The 9,502-nt window shown below is 45.6% G+C and overlaps 2 non-coding genes across 2 annotated transcripts; both read left to right on the forward strand.

The window, feature by feature from the left end:
• Positions 1 to 523: 523 nt before the first annotated feature.
• TRNAG-CCC (transfer RNA glycine (anticodon CCC)) lies at positions 524 to 596 on the forward strand. Its single transcript has one exon. It is a non-coding gene; the product is annotated as a tRNA-Gly (tRNA).
• A 4,911-nt stretch (positions 597 to 5,507) lies between these two features.
• On the forward strand, positions 5,508 to 5,656 carry LOC138079402 (small nucleolar RNA SNORA62/SNORA6 family). The gene has a single exon (XR_011144875.1). It is a non-coding gene; the product is annotated as a small nucleolar RNA SNORA62/SNORA6 family (small nucleolar RNA).
• Positions 5,657 to 9,502: the final 3,846 nt, after the last annotated feature.

Consider the following 9,502-nt stretch of genomic DNA (forward strand, 5'->3'; position numbering starts at 1 on the left):
CACGGGGTTGCAATGAGTCGGACACGACTGAGTGACTTCGCTTTCACTTATGTGCCAGTTACATTGGTAGGCACTAGAGATGAGATGGAAACATGCAGTCTCAGCCTTCAAGGTGTGTGCAGATTAATGGGGTTGAGCAACTAGATCACTGACAATTACAACAAAGGACCTTAATGCCTGGGATAAAGGCACATGGCACAGAGGGCCATGGGAACCAGGGCAGGATACCAATCCCAGATAAGAGGGTCAAAGCAGGGCAGAGTGGATAATACCAGGCTATGTGTTGAAAGAGAGGAAGGAGATGGCCAACAATGACAGAAGGAAAGGGTGTTTTAGGCTGCAGGACAGGCAAAGACATGTAGGCATGAAGAAATTTGAAACACTTAAGGCAAATGTGGTATGGTGGAAGCTTAAGGTACTTGTTGGGGGAGATAATGGATGAAGTATCAGAGAGCCTAACCACAAAAGGTGATATTAGCCACACTAAAGACTTAGAATTTTTATCTGAAAGTAGTGGGGGGATTCCCTGGTGGTCCAGTGGTTAAGACTTTGCACTCCCAATACAGGGGGCCTGGGTTCGATTCCTGGTCAGGGAACTAGATCCCACATGCCACAACAAAGACTCCATGCAACCAAATAAATAAAAAATAAATATTAAAAATAAATGAAAGTAGAGGGGAACCAGGTGAGAAATTGAATGAAGCCCTTAATGCACCAGCCCCAGAACTGAATAGGAAGAGGATTCCAGGCTAAAGAGGCAGGATCAAGTATATTAATTCGCTTATCATGTTGGCCTAGAGGATAGTAACAGAGCAACAGGGAAAGCTGGGTCTAGAAACTGTGGCTCACATTAGAATGTTCTCAAGTTTTCAGACTTTGGCAGCACATTTAAATCAACTGGGGAGCTTTTAAAATCCCAGTGCTAACAGAAAGATAAAAATAAAAACAATTCCTCAATGCCAGAGGACTTTACTACTTGACTTTGAGACTTGTAGGCTACGATAATCAAGACACTATAGTTCTGGGATGAGGTCTGACAAACAGATCCATGGGATAGAATAGAGAGCCGGAAATAGACTAACACACTTAAAGGTCGTTTAATCCTTTCTTAAATTTGGCTTGTGCTGGGTCTCAGTTGTGGCACACGAGGTCTTCGATCTTCGCTGCAGCATGTGTTGCAGTGTGCAAACTCTTAGTTGGCCTGTGGGATCTAGTCTCTCAATCAGAGATCAAATCCAGTTCCTCTGCGTTGGGAGCTGGAGCATTAGCCACTGGACCACTGGACCAGGGAAGTCCCACAGGTCATTTAATCTTGATGAAGATGTCAGAGCAATCCACTGGGGAAAGGAATATCTTTTCAGCAAACTGTGTTGGAACAATAAGAAGTGAATCATGACCCCTACCGCACATCATATGCAGGAATTAATTCAGATTAATCATAGACCTAAGCCATAACAGCTAAAATCATAAAGTTTTTAAGTGAAAACACAGACTATCTTCCTGACTTGGAAGTAGGTAAAAATTTATGTTATAGAAAGCAATAACCATAAAAGAAAACAAATTGATGTAGGAAAAATCAAAATTGAAAATGTCTGTTTATCAAAAAACACCATTAAGAAAATGAATAAGTAAGCCAGAAAATAAGCAAAATATTGATTTCACAAAGAACTGGTATTCAGGATACATAAAATTTCCTATAACACAGTAATAATAAAAACACCCCATTTAAAAAAATGGACAAAACATTTGAACAGATACATCATAAAAGAACGTGTATGAATGCCCAATAAGCACAAGAAAAGTGCTCAATATCTCTAACCATCAAGAAAATGCAAATTAAAACCACAGTGAGATAATTCTCCACATTCACCAAAACGGTTTAACTTTTAAAAACTGACAATACCCAACGCTGAGAACGTAGAGCAACAGGAATTCTCTTACAGTGTTGGGAATGTGCTATAAATTTGGAGTAATATATAGCAGCTTCTTATATTAAGCATATACCTACCCTATGACCCAGCAATTATACTCTTAGTTATTTATTCAAGAGAAGTGAAAACATATGGTTACACAAAGATTCGAAGAATGTTCATAGTAGTTTTCTTCATGATAGCCAAAAACTGGCTGTGGCTCAGGTGCCTATCATCTTTTTTTTTAAAAGGACAAAGCATCTGTGGTATATCTCTACCATGAGATATTAGTAATAAAATGGACACATTATGGGTACATACAACAACACAATAAATCTCAAGACACAGTGAGTAAAAGAAGCCAGACATGAAAGCACATCCTGCTTTATTCCATTTATATGCATTCTAAAATAGACAAAACAAACCTATGGTGGAAAGAATCAGAACAGTGGCTCCCCCAGGGGGTGTGTTGAGGATAATGATGTACATCTTGGTAGGAGTGTAGATGTCATACAGAAATGAACGGGTAGGGCAAGGATTTGAAGCCAGGTGGCCTGGCGCCAGAGGCCATGGTTTTAACTACCATGCTACATTGCTTTTCTCCGTGTATGCTGCAGCCTTGGGTGTGAATGAGATTACACAGGAAGGATAGCCTGTGAAGACAGGAGACTGAGAAGGCGCACCAAGACAGGTAGGAGGAAGACTAGGAGAGAGGGGCCGTGAAAACCAGTGGAGGAAGTGCTCATTCAAGAGTGGCTAGCAGTGTTGAAAACTGCTGAATGGTCCGGCAAGAGAAGGACAGGGGCAGGTCATTATTCTAGGAGGGCATGTGTGACATGGGCCAGGGCAATTTCATTGGACTGGTGGAGGTGGTAGGCAGCTTGCGGTGTTCTGAGGAGGTGAGGAAGGGAAGACAGAGAATGTGAATAACTTTCCCAAGAAGTCTGGCTGCTCCAGGGAAGAGAGAAAGGCAAGACAGTAATTAGAGTGCTAGTTAGAGGGCTAGAATGTCCTTGCAGAGGCTCAATCCTGACCACAGCTGACTCCATCCAGAGACGCCCGCCTTTGCCCACCCACCAGGGCTTCTACTTATCCTTCTGTGGAGTGAAGGTCTGTTGGCCACAGTTGGCCCCTGACAGCCACAGAGCTTCATTTGAGAACTTGAGATCAGCTGACACCACCATTGCTCATATCCTGTATCCTTGGCAGGCCTCAGTGGGCGCCTACCCTTCTCCACTCAGCCTAGTCCTTCCTCTTCCTGACCACCCTTGTGCTGCTCCCCAATCTCTTCCTTGTACAAGGTCCTGGGCCACTCTTGGCTCAGATTATCCTTGTCCCTCTTTACTTGTCTGAAATGTGGCTCTTCCCTGAGGACACTTTTTTTTTTTTAAGATGTATCATTTATTCTCCCAAGTGAACAAGTCGGATGACTGCGGGAGCATGGACAGTCAGCCTGCTCTGTGCTCACCATTTCTTATAGTCAGTGTGGCTCCACCAAAGTCTCAGGGATGCACTGAGCAGCAAGTAACAGAAGACCCAATTAAAGTAGATGGAACAAAGAGTTCTAGAACAGACCTGGGACTGCTTGATTCATTAAGAGTTTTCTGCCTCTTCACACTGCTACTCTGTCCTCAATGGCTGATGGTCTCTTTCCTCAGACATCACATGTAGTCTTCATAATGAAGTAAAACAAAATCTTTTCCAAGCTCCCCACAAACTCCTATTAGCCAGGACAATGGAAACACCATGATTGGTAAGACCAATGAGATTCATCCCCTAAATGCATGGGAGGGGAACACCTGTATATAATCCAGACTTTGCCAACAAGGGAGAAAGACTCACTGCTGAGCAGGCATCATCAGTGCTTGCCTTGGTAGTCATACAAATTCCTCTTCCTTTTAAGGGTCAGCTATTGCACGCTCCGTTGACAAGATGTGTGGCATACTGCTTAAGGGCAACAGGGCTTGTGCCAGACTAACTGGATGCGAATCCCAGCTCGCTTGCCAGCTCTTTGGCTGTGGGCAGATCACTTAAACTTTCCACACTGCAGCTTCCTGATCCGTAAAACAAGGGCTACTAGCACTATCCAACAGAACTTTCTGTGATGATGGAAGGAAATGTCCCATGTCTGTGCTAATACAGTAGCCACTAGCCATATGTGGCTGCTGAGTGTTTGAAATGTGGCGAGTACATGTGAGGGATTGTTTTTTAATGTTTGTGTATTTATGTATGTATGTGGCTGCACTGGGTCTTAGTTGTGAAACATGGGAAGTTTAGTTGCGGCATGCGGGATCTAGTTTCCTGACCAGGGATGGAACCTAGGCTCCCTGCACTGGGAGCGTGGAGTCTTACCTGCTGGACCATGAGGGAAGTCCCAAGAACTGTTTTTTTTTTTCATGAAAATTAAATAGTCACATTTGACTAGTCACTTGGCTTCCCTGATAGCTCAGTTGGTAAAGAATCTGCCTGCAGTGCAGGAGACCCTGGTTCGATTCATGGGTTGGGAAGATCCGCTAGAGAAGGGATAGGCTACCCACTCCAGTGTTCTTGGGCTTCCCTTGTGGCTCAGCTGGTAAAGAATCCACCTGCAATGAGGGAGACCTGGGTTCGATCCCTGGGTTAGGAAGATCCCCTGCAGAGGGGAACAGCTACTCACTCCAGTATTCTGGCCTGGAGAATTCCATGGACTGTATAGTCCTTGGGGTCACAAAAAGTGGGACATGACTGAGCGACTTTCACTTCACCACACTGGGCACATAGTTCTAATTCACAGTACTGTTGTAGGATAAAATGTGCAGTACTTGGATGATTTAAAAAGCAGGAATTGAAGTAACACATAAACTCTCATTAAATGTTAGTTATTACTTTTGCCGCCATCCACGGATGTCCTGGTCATTTGCCCACTCTCCTTGAAGAAAGACTATGGCATCTGACTCACTGTCTTCCTTGCCACCTCAGGTCTTTAGCAAACCCAGGTGGCTTCAATGTTCATGCAGGTAGTCCAGCGGCACCCTGGTCTCTTCAACTCCAATGACTCACTTCCATTTTGCCATAGCCACTCACTCCCATAGCCACAGCCTCTACCACACCCTCCCAGGAGAGCTCAGTGGAATCTCACCCCTTTGTCTCTGACTACACATGCCAACCTTTCAATTCCTTCCTTCTCTTGCTCCCAGGAAGTCTGATCTTTAGGTTGGTTGAGACTTCCAGTTCCTTGATTCTATTCTTTCCTTTCCCACTGGCTCTTGTCTTTCCTTCTCTTCCTAACCAGGTTGATTCCACAATGCTTCACTTCTCCTCCTCCATATGGTACTCTTCTTCATTATTATTAACCTGAACAGTTCTCCCGGTTTCAGATTTACTGTTTAAATCCATTCTCCACACGGCAACCAGGGTAGTCTCTCTACTCAATCTCATCATATTGCCCACCTGCCCTAAATCCTCTGCTGTTCCCCAGTGCCACCTGTCACCCATTCCCAGAGGTACCATGCTCCCACAGCATCCATGTTTTTGCACATGCTAGACTCCCTTCCTGATGTACCTTTCCTCTTGTTCTTGGCCTGAATAACTTCTTTTTTCCCTTTTAGATTCGGTTTGTCTGCACATTGTTAGAGCTTGGAGTTGAGGCCGCTGGCCAATGAACTCACAAGCGTAGGTAGTGTTTTACACGAGGGGCAAGTTTTTCACTAACACCACAAGGGTCTCTGGCCAATGAGTGGAGTTGGATAGTAATACTTGCTACAAAAGTATGATTTTAAGGAATGAGAGCTTATTTAACGAGAGGCGAAAACATTTTAAAAATAACCTTTTTTTTTTTTTCTCTCTTCTTCAATATTTCTAACTCTTCAGGCAGTACTTGACTTTTCTGTTTTCTCAGTTCGTATATCCTACTTGAGATCCTAAAAAGGGAGCGCACTCAGCGGGTCTGATGTGGAGGATGCACGCCCGGGAAGTTCTGCGCATGCGTGGCACCATCACCCGAGAGCACCCATGGGAGGTCATGCCGGATCTCTACTTCTACAGAGATCCTGAAGAGATTGAAAAAGAAGAGCAGGCAGCAGCTGAGAAGGCTGTGACCAAGGAGGAATTTCAGGGTGAATGGGCTGCTCCAGCTCCAGAGTTCACTGCTACTCAGCCTGAGGCAGCAGACTGGTCCGAAGGCGTGCAGGCGCCTTCCGTGCCTATTCAGCAGTTCCCCACTGAAGACTGGAGTGTGCGCCGCCTCCCACTGAAGACTGGAGTGCTCCGCCTCCCACTGAAGACTGGAGTGCTCCGCCTTCCACTGAAGAATGGTCTGCAGCTCCACCGCTCAGGCCACTGAATGGGTAGTAACCACCACTGAGTAAGCTGTTCTTCCAAACACTTGTAGAACGTCCACAAACTTCCACCAAAACGGAAATCTGATTGATGGAAAATAACTGTTTCTAAAAAAAAAAAAGATTCAGTTTGGGCGTCACCTCCCTGATCTCTGCTATCCCCTAACCTAGTTGAGGTGCCCCTCCCATGGGCTCCCATGGCACCTGTGCTTCACTGGAGGCACAGTCCTAATGATGCTGGGCTGTGATATAAGATACCATTGTTAACAAATCTGACTCCCTGTCTTGGCTATGAAAGCCTGAGAACAGACACCCAACAAATTGTTACTGAATTGACTGGACATAGATTTTGGGAAGATTGCTTGCTACCAATTCAATTCACATTTTTAAAGGTGGAGGGATTTGAATGTGTTTGTATGTTGAGGGTTAAGAGCTATAATAAGGAACTGCCTGGTGGTCGAGTGCTTAGGACTTGGCACTTTCACAGCTGAGGGCCCAGGTTCAATCCCTGGTTAGGGAACTAAGATCCTGCAAGCTGTGAGGTGTGACCAAAAGAAAATGGCCTGCAATAATTAGTGAATGAGAGGCAGGAGATTTGGAGGACAGAGGGGACAATGACTGGAACAGTGCCCGGGGAGGCAGGTGAGGTCCTGAGCACAGATGGAGGAACATCCTTTAGGCAGGGGAAGAGACAGGCTCTCCTGCCTGTTGAAATGTCTGTTGTCAGGGAGCAGGAAACTGAAGGAGTTTCCAACTGACAAGTCTCTGTTCCCTCTAATCTAAATGGTGAGTTGGGATCAAGGTGAATGGAAATTTGGGGGGAAGAGCAAAGGCCTGGGAGACACAGCTGCCTAGGGACCCAAAGCCACTTCCCACACTTCTGTGAACTTTTCCTCCGATCCCTCAGTCCCCCACCTACAAATCCCAGGCTGCTGTCCAGTGCTCCTGAATGTGGCCTGCATTAATCTTGGCTGTGAAATGTACTAAGCCCCTGCCTTTAATCCATCACTAAGTTTAGTCCTCATATAAGAGAGTATATGTAAAACAGCCCACCCCAGGTACACAGTAAACACGAGGTAAATGGTAGTCTTTGTATTGACTAGCAAGGATAAACTGTTGGTTTTTCTAGCTGCATAGCAGTGTTTACAGGATGATACATGCCTCTGCCCTCCAGGAGCTTATTTCCTTGTCAGAGAAGGATGTACCCCTGTGATAATTAAAAAGCAATACAAAATGATATGTGATAGTTATTGTCTGGTCGCTATCATGTCTCTCTCTCTCTTTTTTTTTCCATCTCCAACTCTTTTGCTACCCCATGGACTATAGTCCACAAGTCTCCTCTGTCCATGGGATTTCCCAGGCAAGAATACTGGAGTGGGTTGCCATGCCCTTCTCCAGGGTATCTTCCTGACCCAGGGATTGAACCTGTGTCTCCTGCATTGGCAGGTGGATTCTTTATCACTGAGCCACCAGTGAAGCCCCGTGTGATGGTTACCAACACCCAAATGGCACTTTGTTTTCGACCACAACGAGCACTGAAAAGTATCTTTTCCATCAAGACCTAGAACTCAAATCAATATATAAAGTGAAACAAATTTCACAGGAGAAGGGGACGACAGAGGATGAGATGGCTGGATGGCATCACTGACTCAATGGATGTGAATCTGAGTGAACCCCGGGAGTTGGTGATGGACAGGGAGGCCATGGGGTCGCAAAGAGTTGGACACGACTGAGTGACTGAACTGAACTGAACTGAACTATCCTTACTTTGTGTCATGCATTCTGGTATTTTCTATTGTATTCTACTTTGTTTTTAAACAGTGGTGGTCAAGACTCACTGTGATGAGTTGAACTGTGCCTCTCAAAAATTCATAAATTAGTATGTTGAAATCATATATCCCTCAAAAATTCATATTCATAGGAGGTACCCTCTGTCCCTCAGAATGTGACCTTATTCAGAGATACGGTCTTTACAGAGGAAATCTTTAGGGTGGGCCCTAATCCAATATGACTGGTGTCTTTAGAAAAAGGGGAAATTTGTGAATTCGCTGGCAGTCCAGTAGTTAGCACTTGGTGCTTTCATTGCTGGGGCCCTGGGTTCGACCTCTGGTCTTGGAACAGGATCCTATGTGGCTTGGCAATAGAGGGGGTAAATTTGGAGACAGACTTGCATGCAGGGAGAATACCACATGAACAGGAAGATGGCTATCCACAGGCTAAGGAGAGAGGCCTGGAATGAGTCCTCTCAGTTCTCAGAGGGGACCAACCCTGCCAACACACTGATCTTGGACTTTTAGCCTTCGGTACTCTGACAGAGTGAACTCCTTTGGTTGGTTAACTCCCTGCCTCAGCAGAAAAATACACTCACCTGATTGATTTCGTGACTCACTATTGGGTTGCAACCTGCAGTTCCCAGACTGCAACATTCTTTTCTCTTTGCTTTTCCTCCTGCATTCTTCACAGCCACTGGTGGGATGGCAGGGCCTGGAGGAGGGGGAGGCGAGCAAGGAACCAGCTCTCAGGGTCATGCAAGTGGGGGTGGGGTTACCAGTAGTCTAGCCAGCTCCACACTTATATGACCTGAAGGTGAGCACCTCCTCCAACTCAGCACCCTCAACACCTCACCCTGGCCTAGGCGGTGTCAAGTAGGTACAAGCCTTGTCTCCATTTGAGAGGTTGACACACAGTCACAAAGCTTTTAAGTGGAGTTCGATCCACGTCAGATATCCCTTTAATTCCTCTGATGACATCACAGTCTCCCCATCTGTGCAATCAGTTAGAGAAGATGATAATAAATACTGTTTTACTATTTGTATGTGCTTCTCTCCTTCCTATCCCCCAAAGGAGTCAAGGTTAAAGACTCAAGTTCATGCCTCCTCTCCTCTTGCCAAAGTTCTGAGGGACACGGCCCTCTGGAGACCCCTAGGTGGCAAGGCCTAAGTTTAGTCACTGTCTCTGGATGTCAGCAGGCAGAGTGGAGCGCACACAGAATGCATGTGTCGTGAGCGCCTTTGTGCACATATTGTGATCGATCGCAGCACTGCCAGCTGTATAAACCCAAGGACAGGGTCCCCGCCTGCCATCTCCGCCCCAGCTCTCCCTCCTTTCCAACTGGCTGCCTTACAGACACAATAAATATATAAACACACACCTCCAACAGCCTCTGCCTTTGTGGCATTAATATTACCCTCAAATCTGGGGATCCTATGTAAGATAAAGGCTCTTCTGTCTTTCTCCTGCCTGGCTAGTTCTGGGACAATAAAATAACGTCTAACA

This window comes from Capricornis sumatraensis, chromosome 4 (genome assembly GCF_032405125.1).
Source record: "Capricornis sumatraensis isolate serow.1 chromosome 4, serow.2, whole genome shotgun sequence".
NCBI classification, from domain to species: domain Eukaryota; kingdom Metazoa; phylum Chordata; class Mammalia; order Artiodactyla; family Bovidae; genus Capricornis; species Capricornis sumatraensis.